The sequence below is a fragment of the Pteronotus mesoamericanus genome, unplaced genomic scaffold (assembly GCF_021234165.1).
Source record: "Pteronotus mesoamericanus isolate MK-2021 breed Mesoamerican mustached bat unplaced genomic scaffold, CSHL_Meso_final scaffold_21, whole genome shotgun sequence".
In the NCBI taxonomy this organism is placed as follows: Eukaryota; Metazoa; Chordata; class Mammalia; order Chiroptera; family Mormoopidae; genus Pteronotus; species Pteronotus mesoamericanus.
In genome coordinates, this window is record NW_026555310.1 from 24,477,570 (window position 1) to 24,503,750 (window position 26,181).

The window sequence follows — 26,181 nt, forward strand, 5'->3', positions numbered from 1 at the left end:
AAATTATATGAGAGGCAAAGTTTCTCTTTGTAGAAGTATTAAAACAGATAAATAAAGAAATAATGATATAATTGCGTTATTAGGTTATTAATATTTTTACAATAAGTTATAAATTTTAAAATCTAAGCATCAAGCATTGATGGCCACTGACATTACAAAAGAGAGGCGGCCAGCGATCTGTGCTTTCTGATTACAATTCCAAACTACCACGAAGGAGTCTTCCCAAAATATCTACTCCTAATCTAATCTGATTAAGCTTCTAGATCCAATCACTAAAACACACACACACAAAAGAAAACAGAGAAAGCAGAGGAATATGCTAAACTAAATCAGGATGGAAATAAATAGTGGAAAAAATAAGCTAATTTCTTTAACAAATAAATGGAAAGGAGGGAAATGGAGATGGGGTACAGTAACTGCTAAAGGCTGTAGAAATATGCCCATCTCTATACTACCCTCCAAAAAAAAAAAAAAAGAAACTAAGAGGGCAAAACAAAACCACATACTTTAAGGTTATACTTGGATAATGATACTTTATACAAAAGTTCAGAAATGATATGAAAAGAGTATTTATTCATGAGGAGAGGAAGGATATTATGACCCATGACATACGGAGGGCTTCTGGGGTGGTAGGAAAGGTTCATTCCTTGACATTGAGGGTGATTAGAAAGTTGTTCAATTTATAATAGTGCGCAAAGCTGTACATTTGTTTTATGTAATTGCCAATGTAAAAATCATATGATCATATCAATAGATGCAGAAAAAAATCATTTAACAAAATACAGCAACTGTTTACGATAAAAACTCTCAGCAAGGTGAGAATAGATGGAACTTATCTCAACATAATGAAGGCCATATATGACAAATCCACAGCTAACGTCATACCTAATGGGTATAAAAAGAAAACCTAAAAGAAGACAGTCTATTCAATAAATGGTGTTGGGAAAATTGTACAGATACATGAAAAAAATGAAACTAGAACACCTTTTCACACATATGAAAGAATAAACTCAAAATAGATTAAAAACTTCAGTGTAAGACTCAAAACCGTTTAACTCCTAGAAGAAAACATAGACTGTAAAATCTTTGGCTTTACTTTTAACAATATTTTTTTCTGATATATCTTCATGGGTGAGGGAAACAAAAGAAAAAATAAACAAATGAGACTACATCAAACTAAAAAGTTTTCCACAGCAAAGGAAACCATCAATAAATCAAAAGAAAACTTACTGAATATTAGAAGGTATTTGCCAATGATACATCCGGTAAAGGGCTAATATCCAGGATTTATAATGACCTCATATGACTAAACACCAAAAAAAAAAAAAAAGTAGAAAAGAAAATAAAAAAAACATGCAATCTGATTAAAAAATGGGCAGAGGACCTGAATAGACACTTCTCCAAAGAGGACACACTCATGGCCAATATGAAAAGAGGTTCAACATCACTGATCATTAGAGAAATGCAAATTAAACCACAGTGAGACATCACCTCACACCTGATAAAATAGCTGCCATCAATAAATCAACAAACAGCCAGTGTTTTCAAAGATGTAGAGAAAAGGGAACCTTCATGTACTGTTTGATGTGAATGTAGATTGGTACAGCCACTATGGAAAACAGTACAGAGATCCCACAAAAAAAAAATTAAAAATGGAACTGCCTTATAACCAAGTGATTCCACTTTTGGGTATATATCTGAAGAAACCCAAAACACTAATTTGAAAGAATATATATTCATCTCTGTGTTCATTGCAGCATTATTTACAATACCCAAGAGATGGAAGCAACCCAAGTGCCCCAAAATGGACAAGAGGATAAAAAATTGTTGGTACATGTATACAATGGGATATTATTTGGTCATAAAAAGAATGAAATTTGTGACAGCATGGATGGACACAGAAGGTACTATGCTAAGTGAAATAAGTCAGAGAAAGAGAAATATCATAGGATTCCATTTATATGTGGAATCTAAAGAACAAAATAAACAAACAAAATTGAAACAGACTCATAGATACAGAGAACAGACTAAACTTTGCCAGAGGGAAAAGGAGGTTGGGGGACAGGCTGAAAGAAGTGAAGTGATTAAGCAGTATAAATTGTTAGTTACAAAACAGTCATGGGGATGTAAAGTACAACATAGGAAATATAGCCAATAATATTGTAATAACTCTGCATGGTGTCAGATGAGTACTAGATTTATTGGGGGGATCACTTCATAAATTAAATGAATGTCTAATCACTATGTTGCACACCAGCAACTAATATTATATATCCACTAAAATTAAAAAAATAAAAAAAAATTTTTAAAGTTAAATGGGTTTACCAGGGACACACCAGATGTTGTAAGGATAAGGACTGCTTATAATTAAAAGGACGAAAAAAGACATCCCAGGCAAATTAGTGACAACAACAGAAAGCAGATAGGATGGGTCTACCAGCAGAAGAACAAGTCTGGAGGTGCAGAGGAACACTATGTAGAAGTAAAAGATTCAGTTCACTAGGTGGGTATCTCAGGTATGTGCTAAAAATAATTCCTTCAAGATTTATATCACAACACATTCTAGTACTACAAGAGAAACTGGCAAATTCAGCTTCAGGATGAAAGGATTTAATAGAAATATCACATGATTTATAGATTGGACAAAAAATCACTAAGCATGTAGAATATTTTTTTAAAAAAATTAATAAGCTTGATGTAATGAACATATACAGAATACTGCATTCAGTAAGTGGAACTTACACATTTTTTCAAGGACATTTATTTCTTATGGAAATTGATCATGTATTCTGTGACTTCTAATGTAATTCAAAGTCGGTATAACACAGAGTGTTTTCTCTGCCTCCAATGTAGTTAAATATTAGCCAAAAAAGATAAGTTAGAAAAAAATTCATATGCTTTCAACCTAAAAACATTTCTAAGTAACTCAAGAAGAAAAATCACAATAAAATTAGTGAATATTTAGAAATTCAGAATAAGTTGTCAAAAAAACCCATGTAAATTAGAAATTGAAAGACACATATCACCCTTATTCTGCAGCTGAAGATAATTTTTGGGAATACCTATTCAACAGAAAAATAAATCATAATTAATAACTTAAAAATGGATAAATTGTGTTATGAAGTAACTATTGCCAAGAGCTAATAACAGCAAAACGTGATTTGTGCCTAAATAATTATAATGATTCATTCTTTTGCTATGATTATCTGTGTGATACTTTACCAGATCATAACTTTGGAAAATAAGCAATAATTTAATTCAAAGTACAATATAATACCTTTTTAGATAGGAAATGACTAGTATAATCCAAGAGAATTTTACTCTGCTTTTTGCCTCCTAGAACAGGACTTCCTCAGGAGAGCAATGATCATAGCATTGAGAGAAAAACCTTGCAATTATGGCCTGGAGGCTCAAACTGGCAACATGTTAGCTGGCTCATTCAATTAAACAGTCATCCATGACCTTTTTCTATAGGAGCTGGATGGAGCTGTATATACGTACGTACGTATGTATGTATGTATGTATGTATTTCCTCAACCAAGGACATTTTTTTCCACTGCTTTTTGAGACAGAAGAAGGGGGAGAGAGGGAGAGACTGAGAGAGAGACATCATTGTGAGAGAGAAGCATTGACTGGTTGCCCTTCATAGGCTCACAGATGGGAAATTAAATCTGCGACCCAGGTGCATGTCCCAACTGGGAAATGAACCCACAACCTTTCAGTGTATGAGATGACACTGCAACCAACTAAGCCACACTGGCCAGAGCAAGCTGTTTTTTATTTTTATTTTTTTATTTTATTTTTTACCAGCTCAATCATGATATTATTTTCTTATTTTCAATCCATATACTTGCTTTCTACATGCCCCAGAAGGTAGGAAGATATGTATGGAGTGAAAGTAGCACATCAAGAAAAGAGCCACTGAGTTGGAATAAGAAAATTTTGAATCAAATCCGAGCTATTAATGGCGTCATTAATGACATAAATGATATTATTCATAATGTAGGTGACATGAGATCTTTAACCTCTTTGTTACCTGATATACACTATAACATTAGAGAATGTATTTTAAAAGTTTAACACTGTATACAAGTTACACATTATCATTATTTTTTTAAAGTGGAGTGTATCATTTCTATCTTCAACCCAAAGTATCAGATATCTAATCGATTTCCAGGTAAGAGAGTAAGGGAGCAATTGGGACACATACCAGTTCACACTGGTCTTCCGTGGACTGCCTGTGTGGAGAAACAGGACAAGCAGAAGGAGCCCAGCATGGAGTGACAGAACAGAAAGAAAACAGCTGCTTTTTCCTGCAGGAACTCTTAATCAGTTTGAAGCCCATATGTTAGGAATATCCACCCTTCATTGAATAAAAATTTCCTTTTGGAGTCATCATCAGCACCCAGCCCATAGACTACCTGCATGAGCTTCTAGACACTGAGGGAAATGTGCACAGAAGAAAAAAATCTACCAGCAGACATGACTGAAATTGGGTCAAGACTCTGAGGGACATGAAAGTGAGCATTTAGGAGATGATAGAAAGGGTATGGGATCAATGCAAACGATGAGGTCTGCCTTAGGAGTGAGAGGGAGAGAGGAGAAGGGAAAGGGGAGGAGAGGGAGAAAGACAGAAGAGGGGTGGAGAGAAGGAATAATCAAGGCATAACCCATAGTTCAGGAAAATATCTGTCTTCTAGAGAACACATACAAATTTATTCAGATTTTAAAGTCATCTGCCATTTCAGTTTCACAATGTAATTAGCTACACTGTTGCAAGAATACATTTCAATTAAAGTATTCTCCTACATATTTGGTTAAGTAGAGCAAGTTTGTTTCAGTCTCTTACCTGAAGCATGTGTCTTCCAGAAATGAAACGTAACCTCATTTCTTTTCAAAAGTGAAATATGCTCCTACAAGCTAAAACACTTCTATCTCAAGGTAACATAATGCTTCCACTGGAAGCTTTTATTCCTGTTCGGCAGGTTTGGCACGTTTAGGGATCTATTTTTCATCAAACACTGGAAGGTTGTATGGAAAAAAGGAATTTACCTAATGAGTAAAGGATTCAAAACAAACATTTAACAATGAAATAGCTTCTCTGTGTGAAGGAGTATTTGTGCCAAAAAATACTGAACAGTGATATACAAAAAATATATATAAAGTACTTTTGTTGATGTTAGCACGCATTTGATTGTGGGAGTGGATCAGAGTGGTGGAAACAGTGGTTTTAATTCACAGAAGAGGAGAGCCATTGGAAGTGCTGCTCTCGCCGTTCTGCGAGTTTGACTATCAAGTTTTCTTGATTTAATATATTCACATTTTTTCTAGCTTAAGAAAATGTCGATTTTGTTTGCTCAACCTCAAGATGCTAGTAAATTTCAACTTAAAAATAATTTTTATTATCTAATCATATTTGATAAAAGTAGAAATTTAAAAAAATGATTTAGAAGGCTAGCCAGGAAGTCAATGTGAGTAGTTTGTTGTTTTGGCATCTTGCTGTTGGAAATGAGTCAGGAAAGATTCTTCAACAGTGACCTTGCCAGTAGGATTCAACTTAATGGTCGTTTCTAAAATTTAGCACAAAGAGTTATGATCCAGAACCTTGAGACTGGATACATGCATGTTTTATAAATGCTCAGCATTTTTCTAACCTTCATACTCTTTCTAATATTATTTGTATAAATGCTTTGAAAGCAGGACTTCATTTATTAAGTCAAGAATTCTTACAGGGTACCTACTGGGTGCTTAGCAGCTGTTTGTCGCTGGGTATACGTGATGAACAGGACTGGCAATACCTTGCTGTCATGGAGGTTAGAGTTCAGCTTCCCATCCCTAATGTAGTGATCTGACCCAGTTAGTATCTCGTTAGAAATCAAACGAAAGCTGATGTAGATATGATAAAGTTGTTTGTATATTCCAATTTAAAATATTAAGAAAATGATATATCTTTTTTGAGTTATTTTGAAATTAAGTGCTAGTTGCATTGGTGCTTATATTTAAAGAAAATTGCTCGCTTTTTTATTCACTTCAGTTTTAGAGGAGAAAAAAATGAATCAATAGTGCATGGAGTTTTTATAAAGACAGAACTTTCAAACTTTCAAAAAGTATTTGTTTAAAGTCTAGTATAAAAGAGCAAAAAATTGATATTGATATTCCTCAACCTTATACTAATTGAGTTTCTTGAGATTTCTTTTCTGTATAATTAATCCAATCATTTTATTTAAGATGATTATTCAATTACTAAAGACTAAAAACAAATAAAAGTTTATTAAAGAGCATTCAGTTGGAATAAAATAATGCTTTAACAATATCTGCTCTGCTGAGGTGCTGTTGTTCTTCAGTAACCTTGGTGAATGCTGTGGATGGGCTCATTAAACACCCTTCCACGCTTCGACCTCATATGGGATCTGAAAAGCTTAACGTGACACTTCCCAAGAGTCAGGATGAGAATTAGCATTTACCACTAATGTGCTTTTGCACACATTTGGAAGGTAGAAGCAAGGAATATTTGTCTTGCTTTGGATTTTCTTTTTTCTATTGACAAGCAAGATCTTGTTTTCTAAAGCAATATTCTAGGGTCCATTCTTCACTTCCCTTGGTGTTGAGGGGCAGCTATGTCAAAGGTAGTGGTGACATCTAATTCCCAGCTTTCCGACTTGGGGATTGCTATTAAAGTGAATGTTTTGTACTCAGTAGTTCCAGTGGGGGCCTCAGTGTCAGTTCTGTAGTGCAATGTTCCTATTTAAAGCCCATGACTTTGGCCCTTTTTTCATTGTTTTTGTTTGTTTGTTTGTTTGATTGTTTTTCTCTTTTTTTTTCCTTTCATTGTTTTGGAAGTGTTTTTTCTCTCTATGGAACCTTCCTTTCCTGATCTAATATTTAGATTTGTTTCTGAACAAATGTTTCACAATAGTGTATCAGATTGTGAGTTGTTTCCCAATATCTGTTCTTAACCTCTTTCCAAAATAGCATTTCAGCTGGTCACATATGTGTCTAATTAAAAATTGCCTTTCTCAGCTTCCCTATCAAGAGGTTAACCATGTGTCTAAATTCTAGATAATAGAATTTAAAAAGATGTTATATTTGGTACTTCCGATTTGTCTCTATAAGGATAGAGCACACAATATTCTGGCATCTCGCCCTTTCTGATCGTTGTGTGGTGGCAAAGGTTGAACAAGTTCCCTGGATCTGGAGACAGGCACATGTTAAGAATGGCAGAGTGCTCTGCCAATAGTAAACCGCCTACCCCTGAATTATTTAATGAGATTACATTTCTATGTTGTTTAAAATGCTGGATTTTAGATTCTCTTTTTAAAAAATAACATCTTGATCTTACCTATAAGTGGAACCTAACCAAAAATACAAAGATGTAAGGAAAATAAGACCAGCAACACTGAAAGGAAAAGAAATCAACAGAGACAAGAGGGAAGGAGGGAGTGGGGGTGGGGAACAGGAAGGGAAGGGGAAAGTCAAGGAACATATAGCAAGGACTCATGGACAAAACCAAAGGGGAAGAGCTGAGGGAGGGAAGGAGGGAGGGGGCAAGGGAAAGTGGTGGGGGGTAGGCAGAGACAAATGTATTTGAAAAAATTAAAAAAAATAATAAAAAAATAACATCTTAATCTTAATGTAAATCATAATTTGGTTCCTAGATGTGGAACTCTGCCGTACTAAAGGAACACGAGGCATTGGTCTAAGAGCTGGTAATGGGTGTCAGGAGCTCAGCTTTTGCAGGCTGGGAAGCCAGTGATCCCCATTACTCCATGATAAATATTTGGTAAAACTGTCACTTGTAATTCTCAAAAAGGTAGACATCTTGCCAAAAAAACATGTAACCTCTGAACTGTTCGGAAAAACTGAGAACATTGAAAAACCTCAGAATGTTTAAATATCTGTTTGCTACCTCCTGATGCGCAAAGTTGTGCAACAAGCTGCACTTGGGCTGGTTATATAACAGGTGATTTTAAACAAGCAGTTTTAGCAGTAAATGGGCCTCCAGTGTTCTCAAGTGCCTGCTTTGACACTCCTCAGTTATTCGGATACATTCTAGTTTCAAAGTTTAGATTAAGGGTGAAGCTTTCCTATTTAAACTACTATTTTTTAAAAAAAATATTTTTAAGGTTTAAAAGTGTTTGAACTTTATCATTCCTGTAGGAAAACGTTACCTGAAAGAATACCGTAATGGCAAACCACTGTAAAATGGTACAGCTGCATGTGGGGCAGAGGGGCAGGGACTCTCTTCAGTGCACCCCAGCTTTCTTCATGAGAAGGTCAGAGGTGTGCCTGTTCGCATTACTGTGACATCTGCTGGGTGATCCAAGTTGCTTTTTTTTCTTAGAAAGGGCTTTATCTGTCAGAACGGCATTACACTTGACCTCCAAATTTGGCTGAGAATTTACTGGTGAGATTCCTAACCTTTGGGCTGACCTGATATTTTGACACATTTGCTGAGTTCTGAGCCACATCCCGGAAGGCCACCATGACTCCTGGATCCTGCGTGGCTGCAAGAGCCTCTGGGTCACCTCTGGGTCATTGAGCCCAGACATTCCTGCCATTCCAGGCATGCCTCCTCCCATTCCAAGCACCCCTCCAGGAAAGCTACCAGGCATTCCCCCAGGAAAGCCACCTGAAAAAGAACCATACTGAGCTCCTGATTGTTGTCTGGTTTCTTCCATTCTCTGGAATCTCTCCTGCTCTTCCCAGGCCTTCTTAACCCTTTCCATTCTTGGATCTCTCACTCTTCACATTTCCACTCATACTTTCTCTAATATTATGCAATTTTCTGGACCCTTGGTTGAACTCCTTTCAGCATTGCACTAGCGACTTCATCATAATCCAATTTATATGCAAGGGAAAGATCATGGGCTGCTTCTTCCCAATGGCCAGAGGTCTGTGTACTTTCCCTTGCCATTTAGAAGGCTGAGCTGAATCAGGATTTATTTCAACAGCTCTGTTACAGTCTTGGATGGCAGGACTTGGCTTCCGCAATTTGATGAAGACACTGGCTCTATTGGCAAACAGAATGGCCAAGCGAGGATTCAGCTTAATGGCATCTGTGGACAAGTAAATGGCTTTCTGTAGTTCACCATCATTTAGGGCATCAATGGCAGACACTTTTCTATCATTTGCCTGATCCATCATCTCCTTGGTTATCTCTATGTTTACATCTCCCATTTCTCGAGGGGCGTCAGCGTCTAGTTTAATCACACCCTCATTGTCAATTTCTGGATCACTTTCCTCACTTGATGGTTCCTCTGTTTTTTATGTCTTCCTCTACCTTCTTTCTATCTGTTTTTTTCTTCCTTATTTTCTTCTGATTTGGTTTTATGAGTAGCAGGTGATATTTTACCTTCCATGTTCTCCACCCACTCATTCAGGAGGAGCATCTCCTCGGTATGCAGAATGCTGGGATCGTGCCTGCACATTTTCACTAAGGCCCGAAGCTCACTCACTTTGTGGGGATCCATGGCCAGGACACGGTGGGATGCGGCTGGCGTGGCTGTTTGCTGACTTGGCTTGACTGTGTGGAAGGGGCTGCTTAAACTAATATTTTGAGATAGTTTCAAAATGACACCACTAAATTGAAGGAAAGCATAGCTGTGCTGAGCAAAGAGACCAGTAAATATAAAAGGATAGTCTGGAAACACAGAAATCCTGTCTAGATTAGATCTTTGATTATAGCTATTTGTTCATGGATCTGCCAGTGACTAGACCAAAAGCAAACTAAGTTTTGTTTTTTTTTTAGAGAGTATATTGATCTTTGAAAGTCAGTGTATATGTGACCTTTAAAGAAACTCCAGAAGTCTCTCAACTGGCCTAGCAGAATATAGCCCACAAAATATGTGCAGTCTCCAAGGATTGGGAATATTGTCCAGTTCTCTCTTTAGGAGATAATTATAGGGTAATCAAATGCTTCTGAGAGTAATAGAGAACATATCTTTTTAGCAAAAAAAAAAAAAAAAAATCAATTTAATGCATACGTATACATGGGAACCCTGCATAGGTGAGAGAGACAGAGACTCCATGTGCACAAGAGGTTCAGAGATTGGGAACATGAGTCTATAAGACATCCTGAGCTGGGAGTGAGGTGAGGTGCCTTGAGGGTTTCGGAAAAGGTCTCTGTAGGATGATGAAAAGAGAAGGCCTTTAGTAAATAGAAAATTTCCCTGCCTTATAGGTCGGTCAAAAGTAGTTATCTCTGATGATCTCTATGGATGGGTAAGGCCTTGATTTCAAATTTCTAGGTAGTTAAGGGAGAGGGGCAGAAGTTTCTCTTGAGGCTGTAGCTAAATTTGCCTTTAGTCCAAAACAGTCTGCATACCACAGGGGCATATCTTGGGGTGACTCTTTCTGGACCTCCACAAATCTCTCCTCTGAAAGTTCCCTGGAAGTTTGGCATCCAGATTTTGGGTCGGGAGGTTGTTTTATAGATTATTATACCAGCCTCAGCCTTGAAAAAAGTTCAGTTCAGTTAAAACAGTTTTGTCTCATTTCAGGAGACAGGGATACAAGTGGGCTCCCAAAGGTAAGCCTATGGGGCAAGCATTAGGCTATTTAAAAAGAGGTATCTCTATAGAAACAAAAATAAAGTAAAAATTAATCATTGAAGCAGACTATGAATTTGGCTTCTGAGCTCTGAGGACAGGCAGTCAAGATTTCCAGGTGTCTGTCTCAAATCATCTTTAGGTAAAGCGAAGACAGGCAGTTACAGCATGAAAGAGTCTCCTGGTCTGCATTGTGAATGTCTTTGGCATGGAAATTCTCCCTATATGAGCTGTTGTGTGATTTTTTTGAAGTCCACATCAACCTATCCCGCTTTAGCTTCATAGCCTTGAGAAGGGCAGTTTTAGTTCTCAATGATTTCAAGTCAACGGATGGGAAAATGAAAATGTTAGTTTGAAGCGTTGCAGCCATGTACTTAAGAAAACTAAAAAATTCAGGATCCAGTCTAGTTTACAGGTAGGAAAAAAAGAACCAACTCTCAAAACACAGCAAACAGCACTAGAAACTGATATCCATGTAGGTATATTATAGTTTCTATTGAAACAAATTTTTCTGTCTAAAATTACCCCACCTTTACCAAAGATAACAAAATTAGACTTATTTGCAAAACAAGTCTAGTTTCAATACATTTGACCTGATTGTTTGCCTAAGTTCAACAAGAATAGTAATTAACCACAAAGGCTCTTTTAAATCTGCTTTACTGGAAATTTTCCTAAGGAATCTTCAGAGTGAACTTTTTATAAAGTTCTATCGAGGCCAGAAAAACCCAAGATACATACTTGCCATCAGACTTCACCTGTAATACCTATAAATTTGGGATTAATTTCTCTTTTTTTGAGGTCCCCAATGTATCCTGGGTTTCTTTCCTTGCATCTCCTAGTAAGAATCCTTCATTCCTTACCTGAGAAAACTACTGTGAACCATGTAAGCAAGGTACCAGACTGTTTTTAACAAGGGGATTTTATTGGCTTCCCAAATCAATCTTAATTTCTTAAAGCTTCCTAGTCATATCTGAGACTATCCGTGTCTCTCTCAAATACGACATTGCAGTCAAAAAGCCTTGTAATGTAACTAGTTTCTCATTTGTCCTGTTGCAAAGACAACAGATTCTTATTGAACTTATGCAAACAAGAATATTGTAATAAAAATAAAATACTTATTGAGAATTTGCAATGTCTGGAGGAACCAACTAGAGGGGAAATAATGTTTCAATACTGGTTAAAAGGTACAATTTATCAAATTGAAGTGGACTTTGGCATTCTAAATATGTTTTTTTTTTTGACCATTGAATAAATTTTTATTACTGACAGAAACAAAAAAATGTGATGGAAATATTCACAATCTCAGGCAAAATCACAAATGTTTCCATTCTATCTCTGCATGGAAATGAATCAATTTACTTTAGTCAAACTTTATTACCTCTATAATTCCACATACATTTTTACTTGGCAAAAATTTCTAAGAACTCTATTTAGAAAATTTGAGAATGACAAAATTCTTCTTTTTTTCCTAAAGAATTCTTTTATGTTTCTTTTAATTTTCTACTTCTTTTTTTCAGCTTCATATACTTTTTAGAGGCCAGAGATTTTATAATTTCAGATATATTCTTTATAGTCACTGGAAGATTGCATGAATTTTTGTAACTAATTATCTGATTTTGCATGTAATATAATTACATGGTTTCAAATGTTATTCACATATATTTATAAATGAACTTTATTAAAAAGTTAGAACAGAAGCTGTATGCTGTTATGTATAACTGGCATACTTTTCTAACCTATCCCATTATGTTTTTGTATTTTGTTTTAATGCTGCATGTGTTGCTAATTTTCCCAGACAATAAGTTAGGTCGTGGACATAGAAAAATATTTAGAGTTTTAAATGCTATCAAAGAAAGGGAAGCCAAGCATTTACTTTGTTTGAATACAGATTCTGTGTTTCATAATTTCAGTTAACTTGAATGCTAATGAATGAAGGTCAGCTTTGTTTCAGATGGAAGCAAACCTGTTTTCACCTATTCTAGAGCACCACCTTCTGGAAGTGAAATGCTTTTCCCAATATCAAAAGCAGCTCATTGTGGTTAGGATATGATTTGGTACTGAGAAGAATTATGGCTCATGAGATATATGTCTCTATCCACCATCCCTGATAGGTTAAAGTTAAAGAAGATACTAATATGTGGCAAATGCAGGATAAATGAAAGATTTTTTGACTGCTATATTAGAAATAAAATTCAATTTTACATTTTTTTGCTTGCTAGAACTAAATAACAAAGTTGTTCTGCTTACATAACATATGACATTTTTAGTAACAGTACATAGAAACATGTAATACTATTGTTAAAACTGTTAAGGACAAGCTAAGCCTTAGTAGTTTCAATTCATATGTTCTAAGGTTAATTAATGAATCTATGAGATGTGTCCAGAAAAAGCCCAGCCATTGTAAATATCATGAGAACTGTTTCCATGACATCGATGTAACCTGGCAGCCATGGAGAATGGATTAGAATGCGCATGTAAGAACAATACCACTTCACTGTACTAGTCGGTGAGGGCAGAAGACACCGTTGAATGAGCATGTGTACTGTGTGGCCATTGCGTTCAAAATAACTGAGCAAGTTAAGCAATGAACCTGCATCAAATTTTGTGTTTAGCTTGGACACTCCTCCGTGAAAACTATTCGGATGATTCAGAAGGCTGTAACTATGGGCAGCTGATGATTAGCAGCTTTATCACCATGACATGCCTGCTCATTATCACATCTTGTGATAATGAGCAAAAATTTCTGCAGAACTCTAGCAGGGCAGAGTTTTTTTGTGAAACATTAAATCACCCAGGTGACTCAGCCCCCTTACAGCCCAGATTTGGTGCCCTGTGACTTCTGGCTTTTTCTAAAACTAAAATCCCCTTTGAAAGGAAAGAGATTTCAGACTGTCGATGAGATTCAGGAAAATAGGATGGGGCAACTGATGGCAATTGGGAGAACTGTGTGAGGTCCCAATGTGCCTACTTTGAAGGGCACTGAGGCATCATTGTCCTGTGTACAATGTTTCTTTTATCATGTATCTTTTTCAATAAATTTCTCTATGTTTCATATTACATGTCTGGATAACTTCTGGGCACAACAGTCAGCCTTTTTCTTACTAATTTTTACTACATCAAGTTAATTAAACTTGCAATTAACCAGATTTCAGATTTAAGTCCAGGGCATTCCCCATTTTCCACATTCAAGAAAATATTTTCACTATGTTAGCATTATAAGGTTTTTAATAGACTTGATATTTCTCTATTGGAATCCTATTGGGTTAAAAATAAGTATGTAATGAAAAGTTGTCTTTTATTTTTTTAATGACTGCCCTATTTCTGGAATTTCAACTCTGAGAAATGTGAGGCGTTTCTGCACTTTCATTTTTTAAAATAAAAGTATCAGTCAAAGATTTTAAAATCTGAAATTCCCGTTTTAATTTGTACTTCTGTTCATTTGAAATCTATGTAAAATATATACTAGTCAAATAATCTTAATGTTTTCATACAAACATTTGGCTAAATTTAGAGGGACAAATTTATTGTGCATGAATAACCACTCACCCCCATGACAGATACCACCAACTGACCGTGGCTCCATTTCTCAGTAATTCAGAAAGCAGTGTATGCAATACTTCGGTCCAAACACTTACTGTCAATAGTATAGTTTATTTATGAAATGAGGCTAATATATCATAATTGAGGCTCTGGAGGAACCACAATAAGGATTGAAAGAAAAAATGATTATAGTAGAAGTGGGAGAAAAATACATGTAAGTATAATATCAATTTTAAAGGATAGATGAAAAGATACCATATTTTGCCATGTTTAATGCACACTTTTTTGCCCAAATTTTTGAGGGAAAAATAAGGATGCACATTATACCTGAGTATAGTGGTTATACACTATGGGTATAATAATGGGTGTAATAACCCTGTGTTTAATGCGCACAGAAACCTGGGTGCACGTTATACACGGGACCGCATTATACATGGCAAATTATGGTAGTTGCTTTACTGATATAATTTAAATTAGCAACTAGGGCTGGTAGTCTCAAAGTATCTTCTGTTAAATTATACTGTTAGATATTCATTCTGTGAAAGTAATTCTTATTCAACAATAAATACCATCAAAAGTTCAAACATACTAGTATGCCAGTTATTAACAATTTTTATCACATTTATTTCTTAAAAACATCAGTCACTTTAAGAACATTTTTTTCTTGGACAGAAGGGGAAAGAGATTGGCACACCAAATTTTTGAGCACATGTTAAGTCCAAAGAGAGCAATACCCATAGCAAGAGAAAATAGAAGACTGATTACTTTTTCTAGGATGAAATCCAACAGTCTTCAAATTTTTTGGTGCCAGATTATGTTTTGTGAGCTTAGTTTACAGAGAATATGTGCTGAGTCCTAATAACAAAAAAGCACTCCTTTGGGTCGGAGAGATTTACATAAAAATAGTTGGTTGGAACCATTCCATTGATTCATTATTATTCTTCAATTAGAGTAGCACAGAAGGAAGAAATTGAGGAGAACTTGCAAATAAGACTCCCTTGAGAAATAAATTTAAAATTAATATAATGAGTCAGAGCAGAGATAAAATAGCCTCAATGAGATATAACAAGAGCAAGACATGTCCCAAAGTATGATAGAGGACCCCCCAAAAACTGGAATTATCTTCTGGAGGGAAGCCTTATACCACAGGCTTCCCCAGCTACCTGAGTCTTCTAGGAACCCATCTGTATCAGTGCACCAGCTGGCATTGTTGTGAGAGGCTGTGTTCAGCTTCAGTGAATTTTTTTGAAGACTCTTTTAGTGTGTTTGCCCATTTCATGATAGGTGATTTATGAGCACACCTGCCCACACCACGTTGAGTGTTGGCAGAAATTTTTGACGAAAAATGGCATAACCCCTGTGCCCTACCCTCCCTATTCACCAGATCTAACCCCAAGCGAGGAATTTTTTTTTTTTGATATTTTTTCCTCGGATGAAAAAAGTTCTCAAAGGGAAACATTTTGCTGATGTGGAAGAGATGAAACAAAAAAGGCAGAAAAGCCTTTTTTCATCTAAAAGTCATCAAAATCAATGAGATCAAATGCTATTTTGAGCAGTGGAAAAAATATCTTGAGAGGTGTAGTGCATCAAACGGAGAGCACTTTAAAGGTGACTGAAGTTTAAACATGTAAAAGTAAATATGCGATCTTTATAAATAAATTCTGGGTTTTGGGGTCCTCCCTCATCTTGTTCTTTATATATAATAAATGACCAACAAATATAATGACTATGATGATCTTAAGGGTGATTGATATGTACAAAGTATTAGCCACTGAGTCAAAGTTGAGGACACTATCCAGATTTTGCCCATGTTCACCAGTAAAGCTTGTTTTGGTCACAAGTTGGTTGAGGAGTCAGGTAGAGAAAGAGAGAAAATTTACTGGTTTATATAATTAAAAAATTAAGAGGTATAGTTGACTTCCAACACTACTTAATCTAAGATTCCAGTACTATACTCAGAATTTATTTTTTTTCTTTCCTCTGTTTCAAGTTTGCTTTCCTCTCTATGTGCTCCATTCTTACATGTCCTGGGTGGCTCTCATGTATCACCGCCATAGTTAAGAGTCCAGGAAGTTAATTCCTGCTCCCCATCAGTTCTCACTAATTTGTATATCTCACGGATTGATTGCCCTAGCTTCCACTTCCTTTGGATGTTGGCCATGCCACAAAAGAATATCCATACATCTTGGGAGAAAAACCTGGAGCCTCTTGAGTATTTTAACTGCATCGTCTAAACCTGGGCTGTCTAGTACTGGCAGCAAGGAGATATCCATGACCCCCATCCCCAAATTTGTTTGGGAAACAGAGCTTATGAGACCTCCCTCTGAGACATCAAGAAAAATGCTGGCATGTTAAAAGCTGTGAGAAGTCCTGCAGTGAGGAAACAAATTTCTAGAATTTTTTGATTACACATTATGTTTTATAGAGCTTATCATGTTTACCAGCCCATTGAAATATGATTTAGGAAATTGTGAGACAGATGATCTCCAACAAAAAATGAATGATTCTCATCATCTCGATCTATTGCCATTAAATATTCAAATCATAATGTCCTTCTGTCTGTGCTTTAGAGTCACCCAAGCAAACAATTGATTGTAATTTAAATTTCTTCTTTTTAAAGATTTTATTTATTTATTTTTAGACAGAGGGGAAGGGAGGGAGAAAGGGAGAGAAACATGAACGTGTGGTTGTCTCTCATGTGCCCCCTACCAGGGACCTGGCCTGCAACCCAGGCACGTGCCCTACATTGGGACTCAAACTAGTGACCCTTTGATTCACAGGCCAGGCTTCTATCCACTGAGCCATGCCAGCTAGGACTGAATTTCTATAAAAGCCAAATTTAGGGAAGAGAATATCCTAGTTTTGACCACCAGAATATTCCAGCGTCCATAACAGTCGTATTGCCAATGACTAATTACTAAATTAGACCATGCTTTATATGTCAATGATGGAACAGAAAGTTACAAAGGTATTCAGAGGAAACCTAACAATTTTATGATATAATATTGAAATGTAAGTAAGTCTTTCACTATGAAGTTTCTTTTCATTGTTTAATTATGTTACACCAACATTAAAAGTATAAAATGAAGATGTTAACTTTGAGTTAAATTGGGAATTTTTTGGAGGAGGTAACAAGATATAAAAAATGAAGCAACATGACAGTTGACTAAGAAATACCCTCAAACTCAAACTGTATGTTACAGAATATGCTGTAATCTCTTCCATAAGTGTTTTCTTTCTTTTCTTTCTTTCTTTCTTTCTTTTTTTTTTTTTGGCTCACAGTACTTCCCCAATCATGTATCTTAAAATACAGATGCCCATTTAATCTTTTATATTACTATTCAGTTTTTATATTTTATCATTTAATTCTCATAAAAATTCTGTGAAAAATGTATGTGGAAAATATGTTTTCTTTATAGTTGAAAAATTGAGAGCCAGAAGGAAATGCTTGCCTGAGGACACACTGGAAAAACAGTAATCTGGGAATCTCACCCACATATTTGACTTTAAAATGTATCCTTTATCGTAATCTGCCTTGCTAAATTAGAAAATGTTCTTTCTTTCTTCTCATACACCATATATATTATGTATTACCTATGCTGCGTACTTTGTATTTAACTCAACATCATCATCCAACATTTCTGCAGTGTTTTTTAAATTAATGTTTATTTTTAAAAAGGTGTCTTGTGCTGAATTATTCTCCACAATTCTAAGCAACTTGATGGTATTATAGCAGTGCTAAAGCTATGCTTCATCGAATAATGATTAGAAATTCCAATAGCATCTTGTATTTAGCCACACTTTAATTTTCTTTAAAATCACTGTTGGAAAGACAAGATCTCAGATAAAATAATCTAACTCATGGGTCTCCTAGATTAAGGTAATTCTCAAAGACCCAGAAATTAGGTACAGCATGAATTCACAATTCCACTGAAAATAATGTAAATTTTGTGCATACCAAATTTTTTATATTATTATACCCTCTTGGTAATTCACCAAAAACCTCTGCAATTCCAGTTTATTAAATGTCTGCTTCTACTAACTCTGTGACCAGAGCTGCTGTATTGGAATTATCTCAGGTTTCTTTTATTTTCTTTTTAGGCTCTGTTATTAACTTCTATTATCTTGTTCTCTCTATTGACTTGCAGGTAGTTTTTTACTTTTTTATATATTATGGAATTTGGGAAAAATGTATTTTTCTTCTAGGTGTTTTGTCGGGTACAGTTATTTTGCTTGATTCTATAGCTTTAATTTACCAAGATCACTTTGACAGCTAATATTCTTTTCTACCGCTATTTCTATACTAAACTCTTGTAATAGAGCCTCTATGTCTCATAATCATTTTCACACTGCACCTTGAACTATAATTGTTATTTTGTTCTTTCTTACTGAACATAAACTCTTGAAGGCAGGGATTTAGTCATAATTTTCTTGATTTTTATTTTACCTATAGTAAAATCCAGCACATAAATATATGCAGAACCTATGATAATAAGCTTATGAATGTCCTCTAACTATTATTAAAATGACAGATTCAGTGTGAAGCCTGGTGTCAAATTTAGAATTTTTCAACTTGAAATTCCATTTGAAAATGCTACAACTATAGGAAATGAGTATGCATTAAAAATGAAAGGTAGTTTCATAAACTAGAAAATGAAAAAAATTGAAGTGATGGGTTTGTAATAAGGACTTTATTAATCTCACCACCTGTTTCTCAAGAGTTCAGCACTCACTCTCACTAATGACTGTTCTTCACCTGCAAACTCTGCTTAGGACTGAAATGTCTGTGGTTACGTAGCAGTGTTTCTAAAGCTTCTATATTACCCTCTTTTTTCTTTGAATTCAAATTGTTTCAGGTTGAAGCTAAATACTGACCTTGATGATATCATTTAACCTTTTTGAGTTTAATATTTTCATTTATGAAAGAAGAGTTTCAAACCAAGATCCTCAAAAATTAATTTATTATACAAAATATTCTTGCTATACCCTGCTTTCTCAACCATTATTATCCAGAAAGATCATCTCTGAAAATTTTTAACAAGTACATCAAAAAGAATTTTGCTTATGGAAATTCCACCCTATTAATAAATTAATAATTTTCACAATTATTTAGGAATTTATATAATTATATAAATATAGAAAATATTTCACAACACATTCTACATTACTATTACTTACCTTATAGTTTCTTCTTTATTTAAAATTTTATTTCTCTCACGATTCGACTGCAAACAGGGTGAGCTCAGAAGCTCATTTCATGTTTAATGATTGACTACCACACTATGAAAGTTTTGTTCACCCTTGATTTTACCTTATCAGTTGCTACACAAATAAAATTACATGTTCCCATGCTCTGTTTGAGCACCTTGAGTAATTGGCATGATGACAATTTAAATCATTTTCTTCAATCTCTTCCGTTAACACTTATTATGAACACATTTAATATACACAATTAAATGATTACTAGTAATAATGTAGCTGTTTAATCCTCTTTCACCATCTCCCAAACCTGGATGGGTGATCAAGTCTATACTTTAAGTACTTTAATAAACTTCTCTTAGAAGTATTATTCTTTGAGATTCTTACTCTCTTTTTCATGTAACATGTAATAGGTTCTTTGATGATTTAGTGGAGTTGGAATTGAGGGTTTATGTTGTAGCTTTGTAATGCACTTTGTAAGGAGATTACCAGATTCATTTGTCTCTTGAGGAATGGAGTTTAGTCTAATTTTGATCTTGAGAATCTTTTATCTTCTTAAAGATAAAAATTACTGAATAACTTTTTTTCATATAGTTTATATATATTAAAATTTATAGTAATAAAAATAAAAATTGAGAAACATTTCAAATATTGATTAATCTTTATCTGAATTTATTTTTAAGTATTCTTGAGATATAATTATCTATAACATTGTACAAGTTTAAGTATAAAAAACATTAATTTAATACCTTATGTATTGCAAAATGATTATCACCTGCATCATGTCACTTAACTACTATCACTTTTGTTGTAGTGACAACATTCGGATCTAATCTCTAAGCAACTGTCAAGTATTATAATACAGTATTTTTAATTATAATCACTATCTGTACATTATATTCCTAGAACATATTCATCATATATTATTCCCTATGATCAACATCTTGCAATTTTTCTCACATCCAGTCCCTGGTAACCACCACTTACTCTGTTTCTGTGAGTTTGGTTTCTTTAAATTCCACATAGAAGTGGCATTACACAGTATTTGTTTTTATCTGACTTGCTTCACTTAGTATAATGCCCTCAAGGTCTACTATGTTCACAGATGGCATAAAAATCCTTATTTTCATGGTTATATAATAATTCATTATTTACATATATCACATTTTCTTTATCTATTCAAGAATACTTTGTTTTTTTCTTTTGGCTATTGTGAATAATGCTGCAATAAATACAGGAATGCATATATCTTGTGATATAGTTCTCTTTGCTTATATACACAGAAGTGGGACTGCTGGGATCATATGCTGGTTCTGTTTTGAACTTTTTGAGAAACATTCATACCATTTTTCATAGTGGATACAGCAATTTATTTTTCTACCAGCAGTGTAAAAGCTTTCCCTTTTCTTTTCATCCTTGCTAACACTTGTTAGCTCTTGTCTTTAGGATTATAGCCATTCTAACAGGTGTGAGGTAACACTTCAGTGTAGTTTTGATTTGCATCCCCCTGAGGATTAATGATATTGAGCACCTTTTTATGTGCCTTTTGGTCATCTGTGCGTTCTTTGGAAAAAATATCCGTTCAGTTCCTCTTCCAACTTTTGGATTGGATTTTGTGGATATTGGGTTATGTGAGTTTTTTACATATTTTGGATATTAAGCCCATGTCAGATACATGACTTGAGAAAATGTTCTCCATTTGGAAGGTTGATTTTCCATTTTGTTGATGGTTTCCTTTGTTGTAGAGAAGCTTTTTAATTGATTAGGTCCAGTTGTTTATTTTTGCTTTTGTTGATTTTACTTTCAGTGCCAAATTCAAAAAAAATATTGCCAAGGCCAATGTCAAGCAGCTTACTCCCTAGTTTTCTTCAAGGAGTTTTATGGTTTCACGTCTTCGTTTAAGTCTTTAATCCATGTTTAGATGACTGTGTATGGTGCAAGATAGGGATCCTGTTTCATTCTTTGCAAGTGGCTATCCAGTTTTACCAGCATCCATTACTGAGGAGACTATCCTTTCCCCATTGTATATTCTTGACTCCTTTGTCATAAGTTAATTGACCATATATGCATGGAATTATTTCTTGGCTATCTATTCTGTTTCATTGATCTCTCTGTCTGTTATTTTAAGCCAATACCATGTTATTTTAATTAATATAGCTCTGTGGTATAGTTTGATTAGGAAGTTTGATGTTTCTAGCTATTTTCTTCTTTCTTAGGTTTGTTTTGGCTATTCAAGATCATTTGTGGTGCCATACAAATTTTAGGATTGTTTGTTCTATTTCTGTAAAAATTACTTGTCTTTTTTAGTCCCATTCATCAATGTTTCACAGTTTTCAGGTATAGATACGTCTCTTCCTTGGTAAAATTTATTCCTAAATATTTTATTCTTTTTAGTGTTAGTGAAAATGGAACATTTTTCTTAATTTCTTTATCTGGTAGTTTGTTGTTAGTTTATAGAAACAAAATGATTTGTTTACTGATTTTACATTCTGGAATTCTACAAAATTTGTTTATTAGTTCTAACTATTTGGTGGAGTTTTTATACATAATATCATGTCCCCTGCAAATAGAGAAAATTTTACTCCTTCTTTTCCAGTTTGGATGCTTTTTGTTTCTTTCCTTTAACTAATTGTTCTGGCTAGGACTTTTAGTACTATGTTAAATAAAAGTGTTGAGAGTGGGCTTCTGTGCCTTGCTCCTGAACTGAGAGAAAATACTTTCAGTGTTTTACCATTAAGTATGTTGATGGTATATTTCCTCTCTACCTACTTTGTTGAGAGTGTTTATAATGAAAGAATTTTGAATTTTGTGAAATGCTTTTTCTGCATTTATTAAGATGATCATATTATTTTTAACTTTCATTTTGTTAATGTGGTATATCACACTGAAGTATCCTTGTGTCACTGGAATAAATCCCACTTGATCATGGTGTATGCTTCTTTTAATGTATTATTGAATCCAGTTTTGGTGTTCTTTGTTTTGATGATCTTTGCATGTGACACATCAGGGAATATGCTTTGCAATTCACTTTTCTTGTAGAATCTTTGGTTTTAGTATCAGGGTTATCTTGGTATTGTAAAATGAGTTTGGAAATATTGTCTCTTTTGTTTTTGGAAAAGTTTGAGAAGGATTGGTATGAATTTTTCTTTAAATCTTTGGTGGGAATTCATTGGTGAAGCCATCTGATCTTGGACTTCAGTTTGTTGTAAGATTTTTTTTTTATTGCTGGTCCAATCTCCTTACTAGTAAGTGGTCTATTCAGATTTTTTTCATTTTCTCATGATCCAATCCTGGTACATTGGATGTTCCTGAGAATTTATCCATTTATGTTATCTAATTTGTTGGTATACAAGAGGTCTGTCTTGAAAGTATCCAGCCATTCACTATGAAAAATACAGACATTTATTGAAGAAGATGCAAGATACAAGAAACTTTGTACATAGGACAATGATGCTTCAGTTCCCTTCAAAGTAGACACCTTGGAACCTCTCACAGTTCTCCCAGTTGCCATCAGTTTTTCTATTATGTGTTCCTGACTCTTGTTGATGGTCTGAAATGTCTTCCCTTTCAAAGGTGATTTTAGTTTTGGGAAAAGCCAGAAGTTTCAGGGTGCCAAATCTGGGCTGTAGCGGGGTTGAGTCACCTGTTGATTTGATGTTTCACCAAAAAACTCTGCACACGATGTGATGCATGAGCAGGTGTGTTGTGCTGAAGCAGCCAATCCCATATCAGTGGGCTTCAGAATCATTTGAATAGTTTCCATGGAGAAATGTCAAACTTAACACAAAATTTGATGCAGATTCGTTGCTCTACTGGCTCAATCATTTTGAATGTGATGGCCTCTCTATATACATACTCATTCAACGGCATCTACAGCCCCTACTGACTAGTACAGTGAAGTCATCATTTTTCATGCACATGCATTCCAGTCCACTCTCCTTGGCTGCCTGCCAGGTTAATGGATGTGGCTCATACCATCCTTGTTATATTAACAATGATTGGACTTTTTCTGGATAGACCTCATATTATGACTCAAAATAATCTCAATGATCCTCTATATTGGTGTGGTATACCAGTTATAAATATATTAATTTATTTTAAAACAATAATAAATTTTATATGATACAATAAATAGCACATTTTCATAAAAATATACTTTAAAACATAAAAATGAGAAATTAGCAATTTTTTACATTTTTTGCAAAACTTGTTATTGTCTATTTAATAGAAGAGAGATGAATTCTGATACATGATTTTGTATTTATCTATTGTGATATATTGTTTTGAATCTCTACCATCACTCAAGTATGTAGTTTAAAAGGAAAAATATTTAGTCTTTTCAGATCATGTGCATATTGTTCTTTTTCTTTTTAAAATGATTTTATTTATTTATTTTTAGAGAGAGGAGGAAGGGAAAAAGAGAGGGAGAGAAACATCAATGTGTGGTTGTATTTTGTGTGTCCCTTGCTGAGGGTCTTGCCTGCAAACCAGACATGTGCCCTACACTGGGAATCTAACCGGTGACCCTTTGGTTCACAGTCCAGCACTCAATCTACTGAGCCACACCAGCCTGTGCACATATTGTTCTTTGATACTATACCAAAACTTATCAAGTGGTAGTTCTCTGAATATTAGATGCAATATGGAATCTAAAAACCTATTAAGAAACTTTTCATATATTCTTCTATTAAAATCTGTGCATTTACATTACAATGAATCTTTAATTATGCACGATTTTGTAACAGCATGAGTTGTTTATTTGTAAAATACTAATTTGCTGGCATGCATATTTCTGAATGTTAACACATTTTATTGCAAAGCATCCAAAACCAAATCATATTTGTAAGTATCACCACTGGCCAAAATCTTTCAGATCTTTTGGTATTGGGGTTATATTAAGCTCAGATTGCTGAGTACAAGTTTTCTAAAATTCAAATTTTTGCTACAGAGATTGAATTTTGTTATTGGCTACAAACAGTTGTTTTCTGAGTGGCAATTGTACTTTATTCATTTTTGAGAATACCAAATACCCCAAGTTTAAATAGCTGTAGTTTCTCTCTCAGTCATTCCTGTAAATAAAAATGGTGTTGTTTTTAGAGGGATGTGGGTTAGTTTTCAACTAAAGTGGTTGTACGTTTGCTATTCATCAAGATAATTCTTATAGTTTGCTAGGCAACAGTTGTTGCTTTATGTGTAATTCTTGTTTAATTAGCCAGAGAAATAAAATAACATTTTCAAAGGTTGAAATTTTATAAAAATAAAGATTATATGGCTTTATCAGATTTTTAAAAAGATATTTTACTGCTTTTATTCTTAGTAAAACTGACTTATTTTTACTCTACTATGATGCACTGTAGATCACAAAAACTACAATTTAATGCTAGTTCCTTGATTTGTGTTAGCAGTTTTACATACAATTGTTCTTGTACCTAAAATGTAGTGCATTTTCATACGCACAATTAGTAAAGCTCAGCTTCTTGTGTCTACCCGGGGTGTCCGACCTGTGGTCCCGGGACCTCGTGGGGCCCAGGAGTGCTCTGAATGTGGCCTGACACAAAATGGTAAATTTACTTAAAATCTTTTTTTTTTTTTTTTTTTTGCTCATCAGTTTTTATTAGTGTTTGAATATTTAATATGTGGCCCAAGACAACTCTTCTTCCAGTGTGGCCCAGAGATGTCAAAAGGTTGGACAACACTGAATCATAATAATAGATATTACTAATAATTCTTAAAAATTGCAGGAAAATTGGTACAATATGTTTGTTATAGCTCCATGGCAACTTTACATTTTTTCAATATTTGCAATTTGTCACCAAAAGAAATATTAACATATATACTACAGGAAGATTACCAAACACAGGAAGGAATGGATGCGAAAAACATGGGAGAATAAACTAATATTGTACACGTGTTTATGCATAAACACGAGCTGTAAAAAAATAATAATAATGCAACCAATTTTGAGCAGTTTAAAGACAAGTTATAATAATATGGTAGACAATAATTAAATAAAAATGGAAGAGTGATTAAAGTTTAATATTGGTGTGGAATGACTGACTCACTGTATACTTTGTTAAGTCATTATATATGGAACAACTTTCTATTGCAATCTTTAATCAAATAGATAACACGTATATTTCTAAACCAGTAAAAGGGAATAAATTAAAGTCAGGTAAAGTAAGAGAAGAAAAAAATGAGTCAATTAAGAGAAACAAGAATTTTTTGAAAAGCATGGTAAATAGCTTTGAAGCACGGAGAGCACAAAAATGCAGGCATAAATTACAGTGACTTAAGTGATATAGTATTTGTGCAGGGCTTGACAAAGAGGTCAATGGACAAACACATGTACATGCATTACATGCATACACACACATGTGTGCAAGCATATATAATGTGTTGGCATTTTAAGTCCATTGACTTTTAATGTATCTGTGTCTGTGTATTCACAGTGGGTTTCCTATAGAAAAAATAGTTGTGCCTTGTTTTTTGATCCACTCTATCTCTATCTTTTATTTGGTGCATGTAGACCACTGACATTCCATGTAATTATTGATATAAAGTAGTACCTTGAAAAACATGGTGGGTTAAAGGCACAGACCTCTGAACAGTTGAAAATTCATGACTAACTTTTGATTTCCCCCAAAGTTATCCTTCATTACCCATGCAGTATTGTTTTCAGGATCACTGGTAGATACCAAAATCAGTAGATGCTCAAGTGCCTTGTATAAAATTGTGTAGATCATGATACAGTTGGCTCTCCATGTCAGTGGACACCACACTGCAGATCAAGAACAGTACAGGTACTTATTGAAAAAAATCCATGTATGAGTGGACCAGAGCAGTTCAAAACCATGTTGTTCAAAGGTCAGCAGTAGTTGGATTAATATCTACCATA

At 34.5% G+C, this 26,181-nt stretch overlaps 1 protein-coding gene and 1 pseudogene across 1 annotated transcript in view; both read right to left on the reverse strand.

Moving 5' to 3' along the window:
• PIK3C2G (phosphatidylinositol-4-phosphate 3-kinase catalytic subunit type 2 gamma) overlaps nucleotides 1–19,339 on the reverse strand; it is a 272,580-nt gene extending 253,241 nt beyond the window's left edge. The window contains exon 1 of the mRNA XM_054591390.1: nucleotides 19,266–19,339. The gene's annotated coding sequence lies outside the window, so the exon portion shown is untranslated. The remainder of the gene's footprint in view (nucleotides 1–19,265) is intronic.
• On the reverse strand, nucleotides 8,368–9,470 carry LOC129084595 (hsc70-interacting protein-like; annotated as a pseudogene).
• Nucleotides 19,340–26,181: the final 6,842 nt, after the last annotated feature.